Here is an 11,463-nt window from a genome sequence, read left to right on the forward strand (position 1 = left end):
AAGGAACCGTAAAATAATCAAAATGATTCTGTAAGATATGTTAAAATACCAAGAAAAAAATGTTTCTATTATTAAAATACGTGTATACACGATACTGCAATAAAAATTAAAATTAAAATTGGAATGCAATATAACTCATGAATATAACTCAGAAGAAAACAATTCTTTATATTTTTTTGGGCTATGTAAATTTGCCAACATAAACAATATTGAATTAATAAGTGTGTAAGATACTCTGAAATTGAATAAAGTTAGGTTCTGCGTACTTCTGTTTCAAAAAAGCAAATAATTTTCCAAATGTGCTGTTATTATATACGTCTGAGAACCACAAATATAAATAAAATTAGTATTTTATACACTTGATTTCCATCTACTAAATTATTAAAAATGGAAAATATACAATATACCTTAAGAATTTAGTAAATTTCTACTTAATCTTTTTATAATTAACCATATAATATATTGGCTATTTATGAGTACTCTATACTAGGCCGTATCTAGAAATTTTTTTCGGGAGGGGTCCAAAAAATGTATATTGTAATTTTATTGAATTTAGATCTTAACTTTTGATATTTGGTTGAAAATAAGACAGAAAAAGATTTAATCTTCTATTATTAAAATTAATATCATATTTTCATATGATATTATGATATAAAATGAAAAGCAGTCAATGATTAATTGGAGCTTAAGTCATTTTTGACTGAAAATATTTATGTTGGTATTAAAAATAAATAAGCATTTATTTTAAACATTCGTAAAATATTGAAGACATTTCGGGGGGGGGGGGGGGGGTCCAGACACCTTGGACCCACCCAGATACGGCCTTGACTCTATATACACTTTGGTATTTTTAATAAATTATAATATAATTATATAATAACATATTTAAAGGTATTGATGATATACGAAGAAAATTATAAAAATTCAGTATTTGCCAATAATTAAAAAATTTTTTTAGATTTGTCATCTTCTTACACTTCATTGTGGGTGCATTAGTATTGATGATATTTGAATATTATGATATTTAGTTATTGGACCTATTATATATAAATTAATAGTGTTCCGTAATGCACATTCACTAATTATTTTAGTAAAAAAATGTAAAATATTTAAGACGAAATAAATAGCTGTAAAATAAATAATATAATATGATAATATTAATATTAATAATATAATATAATATAATATGGTATGAATAATATCTCGATGGTCATCACAACTAACATTATAATTACATAACCTAAAATAAACAATCAGTGAAAATAGTTAGTCGATTATTTTAATTTAATGATTTTTAATCACACAATATATAATCAAAGATAATTTTTATGAAAAAACACCCGTCTCACAAAACAGATTTATATAATAAACATTAATATAAAATAAAGATCTCTACATGCAATTATAGAAATACAATTTCAATTTTAAGTTTTTTTATGTTGGCAAATAAGAAATTCACATTGTTTCAAGACTTATCAATTTATTTTTACATAATATTTACAGAACCAATGTATTCTAGTCATTTATCTTATTATTTATTTTATTTATACCTAAATATTAAATACAATTTGTAATTTTGTCTTTGTACCAACTTTTTGACATTATGAATACAAAAAATTACGTGTCAAATATACACCTGCCATACAATTATTAAAATAAAATCCTAAAAAATTACTTATTTTAATAACTAATTCACAAGTTTAATTGTAATGACAGATATTACTCAGACATTTCCTTTGAACAGCTTGTTTATTTGACAGACATTATTTGTTGTTACATGAAATACGAAAATAATTTACATTTTCTTACTATTGCCTTTACGTAAAAATATGTCATACTACTGTTTTCATAAAAATAAATGTTGATAATTTGTTTTAAATATAATTATGAAAAATGTTTTTATCGATATTACTGGCAGAGTTGGACGAAAACAAATAAAAGCATGAATAACTGATTATTTGCGAATAAAGAATAATATTTTATTTTTAATAGTTTTAACTGTGAATTTTTTTGACTTTTTTATGTATTTTATCAGATAATCTATACAATGCGTAAACGCTAACTGAAAACACTCAATATCTTTGCGTAGAGACCTGCAATTTGAATTCTATTTTAATTGATTTTTATTATATAAAAATACATACTTTTATAATCTTCGAATTTGTTTAAATTAATTAGACAGATGCATGAGCAGTACAACTTTTTTTTCTAAAATGGCAACCACCTATTTAATTTTGACCATAAATTATTTTTCGCATAATTTTTTTATGAATTTTGGTAGCTTAAACAACTTCTTAAGTTCAAAATTTACCAAGTTACAGCAATTGGTTAGACAAGTTTTAGCAGACCAACAACAAGTTATCTCCCGTTATTTACATTTTTCAGGAGGATCAAAAAACTCTTTTAAAAATGTACAAAAAATATATTCAAATACCTTGGCAATAATTATAATTGATTTCATAAGAAAAAATTCAAAATTTATTTTTAAATATTCAAACAAAAAAATATTGAATAATGGCTTGGAGATGTCTTGTTGTTGCACCGTAGAATTATTTTTTTACTTATAATTATTTTTAATTAATATGAAAAATATATTCTTACCTATAACATTGTATAAACTATAAATAACGACATATATATTTTATATTATATTTATATAATTATATACTTGAAGAGACGAAGTAAGATAAAACTATTTTTGGGCGGAGGGATTAATACATGTGAAAAATATTAATGAGCAAAAAATAGAAGAATTTTTAAAAATGGAAAATCCAAACCACTTAGTAAGTATTATGTACGTGAAATTGACTCTCTACTTTGTCCTATCGGTTTCAAAAAAAAAAAATAAAATAAAATAAAATAATTGTAAATTTATTGTAAATAATTTTAAATACAATTTTGGAATTTGTAAATTCCCAGGGAATTCGGAAAATCAAATCAAATTATTATAATAAATTATACTATTATTATAGATATTATTATTGTTGTTATGGGTGTTAAATTATGTATTTAGTTAGTAAATATTTGCAAATTGATTTTGATAATTAGCAAATCATCAATTTAAGACAATAATTTTATACTACCCAATTCGCAATATCGATAAAATAATTACTTAACAATTTTATAAATACCAGAAAATCATATTTTTCCTACAAACATTTTGAAAATAATTTTTACTTATATAAGTAGATATTTACATGAAGATCAACGAGATACATATACTTTCATATTATAGCAAGAAATGTATACTTATATTACGGTAGCGACACTTTTTTTTGTATATTATTAGTCAAATTACCAAATTATTCTTTATAAAGATATTTGTAAAGGTTATTGACGTTTATCTATTGACACGATGGGTGGCTTGATTATAAACTTCAAAAAATCTAGTCTTAATATTACGTCTAACAACATTTTACTGTTTGAAGCAGTTCTTAGTACGGCATATGGATAAATTCCTGTAATTCAGATGTTATTCGAAAGCCACGACATTATAAGTATATTCCGTTGGATAAGTCAATGGAATAAAGTGGCACTCTCCTCCGCATGAAGCCGTGTGTGATTATTCAAGAGGATTTCTTGAAGCATTGACACGTTTCTTTTGCGATGGATCAAGTCTACGGAATTATACAGAAAATTGTTTTTATTTTTATCTAACCAAACTGTACAGCTTTCCAAATGTTACATAAGAATATATATATATATATATGTTGCATATACGATGAAAATATTTTTTCGAATAAAATGTTTAGTTGGAAAAAAGAGAACACATAAGAGTTTTATGTTTGATGCTTACGGTTACTTATGGAGGCTAAAAATCTAAACGATTTCAAAACGATTTACTAGGGTAGATTGGCTATGACAATAGCACGAAAACCTCTTCAAAAGCAGGGGGGAAGTTTCTAATCAGTCTTGAAAGGATCTAACATGGAGGAAATTATAAATTCCTAATTACTTTTGTCAATTGATCCAGAAAATGAAAATGAATGTGAAAATCTTGAAGAAAAAAAAATTTAAATCAATAAGAAATATTTTTAGCAAATCTAAAGAAAATGCTAAACAAAAAGGGAATAGAATATCTGCATACTATCTTCCTGAACTGTCAAATAATGTTGTGCGCTTTTGTAAAGAGTTTCTATTATAGACATCAATTATACAAACCCACTTTCAATCACCTTATAGGTTACGTAAATAGCTGTGCACATTCTAGTTCTATTTTTTCTTTATATTTGTATTGTATTTTTATTGCTTTTATTTTTATTACTATCACTCAAGTCTTAATAGAAAAACTCACAATTTATATGTCATCAAGGTCCAAAAAAGGTGTTTTGCGGAAAATTTTGAAATTTTTCTGAAAGATTAGTTATGGGTTTCCAATTACCTATAAAAAGTTGCCATCCTTCCTAAGTCTCGAAGTTACCATTATCTTGGATAATAAGTGCAATTTTGCAGTTTTTTTTAATGGTCTTTTAAAATGTTAATTTGATCATAAAATTATACCTACACAAAATTTGCCACTAATATATTTATATATTTGTAGCTTAGACAGACTAACTGTAAAATCCATCTACACGTTATAATTTTTGATGTGATGCGCTTTAATAATATTTAATAGTTTATGATAAAAATGTTTTGTCGATTGTATACTAAATACACAATAAATAGGATACACGAGTGTGACGCGCTGCCCATATACGAGTAGATTATTAAAGCGCATCACATTAAATATTACAACACGTGGATGGATTTCACTGTTCACATGTTTAATTACAAATATTTATATACATATTTGTTGTAAATCTTGTCAATAATATTTTTGTATCAGTATAATTTTATGATAAAATTAATATTTTTAAAGAGTATTTGAAAAAACCGAAAAATCGCACAAGATGAAGGATACTTCCAGACATCGGAGGGATGGTAACTTTTTTTAGTTAATCAGGAACCGGTAGCCAAACTTTCTGCTAAGTTTCAAAAATTTAATTAAATTTTCCAATTTAATTCCGCAAAATACCTTTTTTGGAGCTTGGACATAAAATTGCGAGTTTTTCTATTAAAATTTGATTAACTGTAACAGTGCAAGTGATGGAAAAAATATAATGGAAAAATTATGAATCATGAAGGATTTTCCATTTACTTTTTTCAGTTACAAAAAAATATACATATATACATTTGTTACAAATTTATCAGAAATATTTTTGTGTAGTTATAATTTTATGATAAAATTAATTTCTTTAAAGAATATTAAAAAAAAACTAAAAACCGAGCATAAATTCTAAGATGACGAACACTTCCAGACTTTGGAGTGATGGCGAATTGTAATTGGTTAATAAGGAGCCCATAACCAAACTTTCTACAAAATTTCAAAACTTTTCGATTTAACTTGGAAAAAATGTTAAATGGTTGGACTAGTATATCAATACTATACGTATTGCAGAGCATGGGTAAGGGAGGGAATGGCTGATCTGAGGCAAATTAACTCGACGATCTACGGACGGTGCGTGGTCACGGCAATAGTCGGCCTTACTATCGAGCCATAAGACGTTTCACATCAATAAGAAATGGTTTTTACTTCAAATCCATGTTTTAAAATGATATTTCTTACGAAGGTATACTTACTTAAAAGTTTGGCACACTACTTTCTTCGTTTTAAGCACCCGAAAATGGCGGAAACCGTGTGTTATCAAATAATTGTACGCAAGTTCCCTGATCAATAACCGCCACCGGTAGCCATAGGGAAGAGGAGGGAGAAAACGGTCTGAGTGCTGTTAGGTATAAACCACAACCATTACCTGTTAATGGACTACCGGTTCGAAGGCCGCGGCCCTCTGCGTGACCGACACGAACGACAACTCCGACGTCCGGTTAGTGACGACGTCGTTCGACAGTGACTTGCGAGCGCCGTACCATGATACTTCGGCCGAGGTGCCCGGGTCCTCGAATTTCGCCCTTACACGGCTAAAACTGTTACCCCGGTCGTTCAGCGGCACCGGCGGCTTAGAAGCGGACCGCGGTTCCGCTACCTCGTCTTCTCGCCGGATCCGTTGCAACAGCGCGAGGTACTTCCGGTCGCCCGCCATCTTAGGCTCGGACGGCGACGGCAATCCCGCGGCGGACGAACGTGTCGCTTTCTCGCCGGCGCGCCGTGCTGCGACCACCGTCGCTGCTCGCCTTCGAACGAGTGGTCAGCCGCGTCAGTTCCGGTCAGTTTCAATTTCACTTGTTTTTCACTCCTTAAATTGGAAAAACCGAATACCGAATATTTTGTATTCAACACCTAAAAATACCGATTTTTTTTTATAAATTAATATTATTCGGGATCCGTTGCCAAATATTCGGTATTATTTAGTGCAGAATAATCGGCGTTATTCGGTATTATTCGGTGCAGAATAATTGCTGTTATTCGGTGTAGAATATTTAACAAAATATTAATATTAAAGATCAGAACAAAATATATCATGAGTAGATTGTTAAAAAATAATATGAGTACCGTTAGAATAATAAAAACATTAAAATATACTTAATAGTTATTAAATAATAATAAGATTTTCATATTATTATTGTTTATTAAATAAATATAAAAATCTTATCTCTTATCTAATTATTAAAACAATGTGAAACTACATATTCCAGAACATGTTTTAAGTAATTTTCACTATAATAGTATTACACTATATAAAAAAAACAAAAAACGTATAAATGGCACTTCAATAAAATTGTCTACCATCGTGGTTCATAGATATGGTGTTCTTCTACAGAGAAATATACAGGGAAAATCAACTTCTGTCACTACGGTCGTTATGAGAATTTGTTGATTAGTAGCACGATCACCCACCACTGGGTAGCATTAAATCATCACTGGTGGGCATTAGTGCCTCGTACTTTGTGTGTTAAAATATACTCTGGTGTACATGATATAAAATTAGAACAAAACCCAAGTAAATTACTCTATATAGGTAGGAAAAAATGTATTGAAGTCAAATATACACTATATGTAGGATAGCATAGATCAATTAAGCCTAGTATTAAAAAAAAATTATTTTTACTTCAAATAGAATAAGTATGGATGTCAGGAAATCATTTATAAAAAATTTCGTGTGAAGCGTAGCTGTAAGCTACTATATGAAAATCCTATAGCAAAGACTTGGACAATACTGAAGGTTGAGAAAACCAAAATAAAAATATACTGGGAGTTAGGGAAAAATATAAGCGATAGAGAGAAATAGAGAAAGACAACAATTATTATTTAATCAACTGTCTGATTGTTAAAAAATAACACGAATATTATATATAAGTATATTATAACTTGTGAGTTGTAACCCAATGAATATCAAGTTTTTTTATTAATCTAATTATATAATTATACATCTAAATATTTAATACATAATATTTTATTAAATGTAGATTTTTATACCAAAATATATTAATAACTATCATGGTTCAATTTTAATGAGAGTAAATCAGTTAAAATATAAAAATAAAATATAAAAAATCAAAAAAGATACCTATTAAAGGTTTTGGTTTTGCTCAGTTTTGGAACCATTTTTGTGTCTTTGTGTGTATCAACGGTATACAAACAGATAATGCATGGCCGTTTTCATAGAACTAATTAAATACGAAACTATATTAATTAACTTCTTCAACCACGATTATCAAAAGATCTTATATTATATATTATGTACTATATACACGGTCCATCAAGCCTTTGAACTACTACCGCCGTCATTTCACTTAATTTTACCATTGATTATTTCATAATAATTAGCGCTTAAGACATTTTTTATGAATACCGTCTTTTATGTTACTTGGGCGAAATTAGTTATTTTTCTTTTCATATGTACGCTTTCTAAAAACAAAAAATATTAATTAAAATAACAGCAGATTCGAGAGACTTTGTTTTCCCTCTCGTAGGAGAATAAATAAACAACGACAATAACAGTTAACACAATACACGTGATAATAGTGCAGAAATAGTTTGAATCGGGTGGGATGAGATGGAAGCGACACAGGAAAAACAAACGATATTTCAATTTGCATTAAACATTTTACTGATCATGAATAGAAAGAAAAAATGGTTCTTGGATGGTTGGAAGATATGTAAGAGTACAGAAGGAGGGTAGGAATGTTTTAATGAAAATTATTGCACTCCTTTCACAAATAAACCAGTGGATTTTAAAAACTTACTTGGATTAAAATGTCGGCGATTCCAAATAAAAAAAAAAAAAGAGGAAAAAATAAAAAAAGGTGATTGTATATTCATGATGAACCTTCCACTTTCCTCCTCTGGAAAAGGAAAATAATCAGATGGCGTGAGTTGTATAACAATGTAAACACAAGTCTTTAGTTCATTACTTATAAATGGGTAAAACGAACATTTAAATTTTATTCTAAATTCACTTAAATATTATTAAAAAGCTTAAGTTCCAATAATTCATCCAGCTATATTTTAATTTAAACTCTGTACATTGAAATAAATAATGATAACAATGTTATTTTATAATGTAGTATTGTTTACTTTGCACTGTCAAATAATGTTGACAACTAAAACGTAATCACGAATGAAAATGACAAGATTACTGAAATGATTAAAATCCAATGGTAGTCATTGGTAGTCTAACTATTCATGTTCATATTGCTCTTATTATATCGATATGTCATAGTACTAATGATTTTAGTCTCCGATAACATTTATTATTAATTTTCTTAATACTTATCATCTTCCAAAATATTAAATTATAATTAATCCCATAATCGTTTCATAATATTTTAATATTTTTTTCATTTTATTTTAAACTTTAAACTTTAAATTTATCAAATTATATTTCATATATTACATATATTAAATTTAATTTAACTCATAATAACGTGAAAAATATTAAAGCTACCTACTATCCGGGAACAGTTGATCAGTTAAATATAGTTATTTAGTTAAAAAAAATCAATATTAACTAACAATTTGTATAAAAACGTAAGAAAACCTAAAGGATTTTTCATTGTGCTTCACATATTTTAGTTTAAAAAATCATTATATCTCCATAGTGAATTTAAATAGATATAAGTGTAATAAATAACAAACGACTAACAATTTATTATTTTACTCACAAGTATATATCGAAATTATACGTGTATTAAATAAAATTAATTCAATATAGTTATATATGAGTAAATGTGACAATCATTAAATTGCATATAAATCATTAATATAAGTTATTTCGAATACAATAACCAGCTAAGAATAACTGAATTTATATTATTAATACAGCGATCATCAAAGTTGGTTTAAATACATATTTATGAGGATTTTTGTTTGAATGTTAAATACAAAGGATAATCCTAAACCTTTATAAATAATTATTACTATAAGCTTTATCTACTCGTAGTATTAAAAATGTATAACATATGACCAATTATATGGCGACATCGGTATTTTTCAATCATATGTCTGATCCTAAATATTATGGTGAGAATAATTGTTGCTCTTATTATTTAATACGTTCAACTAAAACTGTTTTGTAAATATTGAAAGAATAACTGATTATATCAAATTACATAAAACCAAAATGTTGCCAAAAAAAAACATGTGTATATAATATATTATATATTTAATTTTACTTATTTTTTTCCGCTGTGTTTATATTAAGAACGATGTTTGCATACAATGCTGTGTTGTTCATTACTTTATTTACAAATAAATTTAGTTTACATAGGAAAAATAAAAGTGCAAAAGTTTTGGGATGAATATACCGGACTATTTATAAGCTCAGAATGGTGGAGTCAATTCCTGTCGACAATTATTTTGTTTTCAATACGAAATTCATAATACAATTTTATTTAAAATTTAAATCTTAAATGTTAGTGGTTAAATTTAAAAATTGTTGCGAACGTTCCGGGTAAAGTATTAGCTACTTTAGGTATTGAAATAGTTTATTGGTGAGGACAAATGTATCCTAAAACACTAGAAATTGATCTAATGAAGGCAAAGATTTTATGAACTACAGTAGATGCAAATATACTCCTGAACGAAAAATGTATGATAATGGATGAAATATTGAAAATGTACGTAAAATTTTTTAACAAATATTTTATTATGAAATATACCTGTATCTATTACCATCAAGTTTATTTAGTCCAGGGACAGATTCTTAATTATATTATATATGTACAGGTATAATAAAGTAAAATCGAGAAAAAAAAATGAAAATGTAATAATGAAAATACTCGATTTTTGACTTCTTTTTTACGGACAAACGATAAATATTATTTTAAGACTACTCTTAAACATCTGTTTGCATATTACTACTATTATTATTATTATTATTATTATTATTATTATTAATGTGTTCCAGCGTTCATAGCGTGAACGCGAATAAATGGGACGGCTCGGTGGTGGCGTATACGTTGTTATATTATACGTACAATAGCTGGGCGGATCGGTTTTTAGGGTTTTATGATTAAAAACGGCTGCGGTGGCGGTGGCGCGCGCGGCCCATTGTTAAAGGGCTTGGCCAGAAGATTATGAAAACATCATGAACCGAATATTCTCATTCACTTCATCGCAGTCAGTCAAAAGTCTTTGTCTGCAACAATTCCTATTGTTGTTTTCTCCGTGCGGCTCTGTTCGTTGTTGTTCGTTCGTTTATATTATCATTACGATTATTATGATTATGATTATTATGATTATGATTTCACGTTTCTCGCACTCCGCCACTGCGTATACACAGTGAAAACTTGATGAAGCTCCCGAACGATTTCCATTCGTCTCCAGTACCGTTCTTTCTATCTGCCTCCCCTCGTACTCATCACTACCACCACTACTCCTTTGGCTCAAGAGTGCACTTAATCAAAAAAAAAAAAAAAAAAAATGATATGAAACGGATTTCTTACCGCAAATTCCAGAGTGCCAGTCTATTAGCCTAATGGGAAGAGGCTCGTGTAGACAAAAGGAATTTTTGTCTAGCCTCTGTATGGCAACGTATAACACTGTTTCATCAGACTGGAAATATGATGCGAACAATAACACAAAAGATAATAGGGAAAAAATCATAATAAAAGCATATTCTCCACTGGGAATTTTGCTAATTTTCGTCACGATTTTATTTTTAGTTAGCCCAAGTATTTCCACTCTTAAGTAGCTCTTACGTATAACTTACAATCTTATTTTCAGAATATTTCAGATATTAGCCTGTGTAAACGTAATGCGAAACTAAAGAACTTTTCTATAACTGTACATTGTAATATACTAATATATTTATAAGGAAAAACTAAACAAAACATCTTCAATAAACCAAACGTGATAAAAATTTTATCACATCTATATGTTAAATCTTAAATTTTCAATTTAATATTTAGCTAGTGAATTTTTAATAATTCCTACCTCTTTCACAGCATTCATACTTAAGTATTTCGATTGAAAAAGTATTTTAAACATAAACTGAGCAAAATTATTTTTTAAATTTTAAATAG

Source organism: Sipha flava, unplaced genomic scaffold (assembly GCF_003268045.1).
Source record: "Sipha flava isolate LNK unplaced genomic scaffold, YSA_version1 48_pilon_pilon, whole genome shotgun sequence".
In the NCBI taxonomy this organism is placed as follows: domain Eukaryota; kingdom Metazoa; phylum Arthropoda; class Insecta; order Hemiptera; family Aphididae; genus Sipha; species Sipha flava.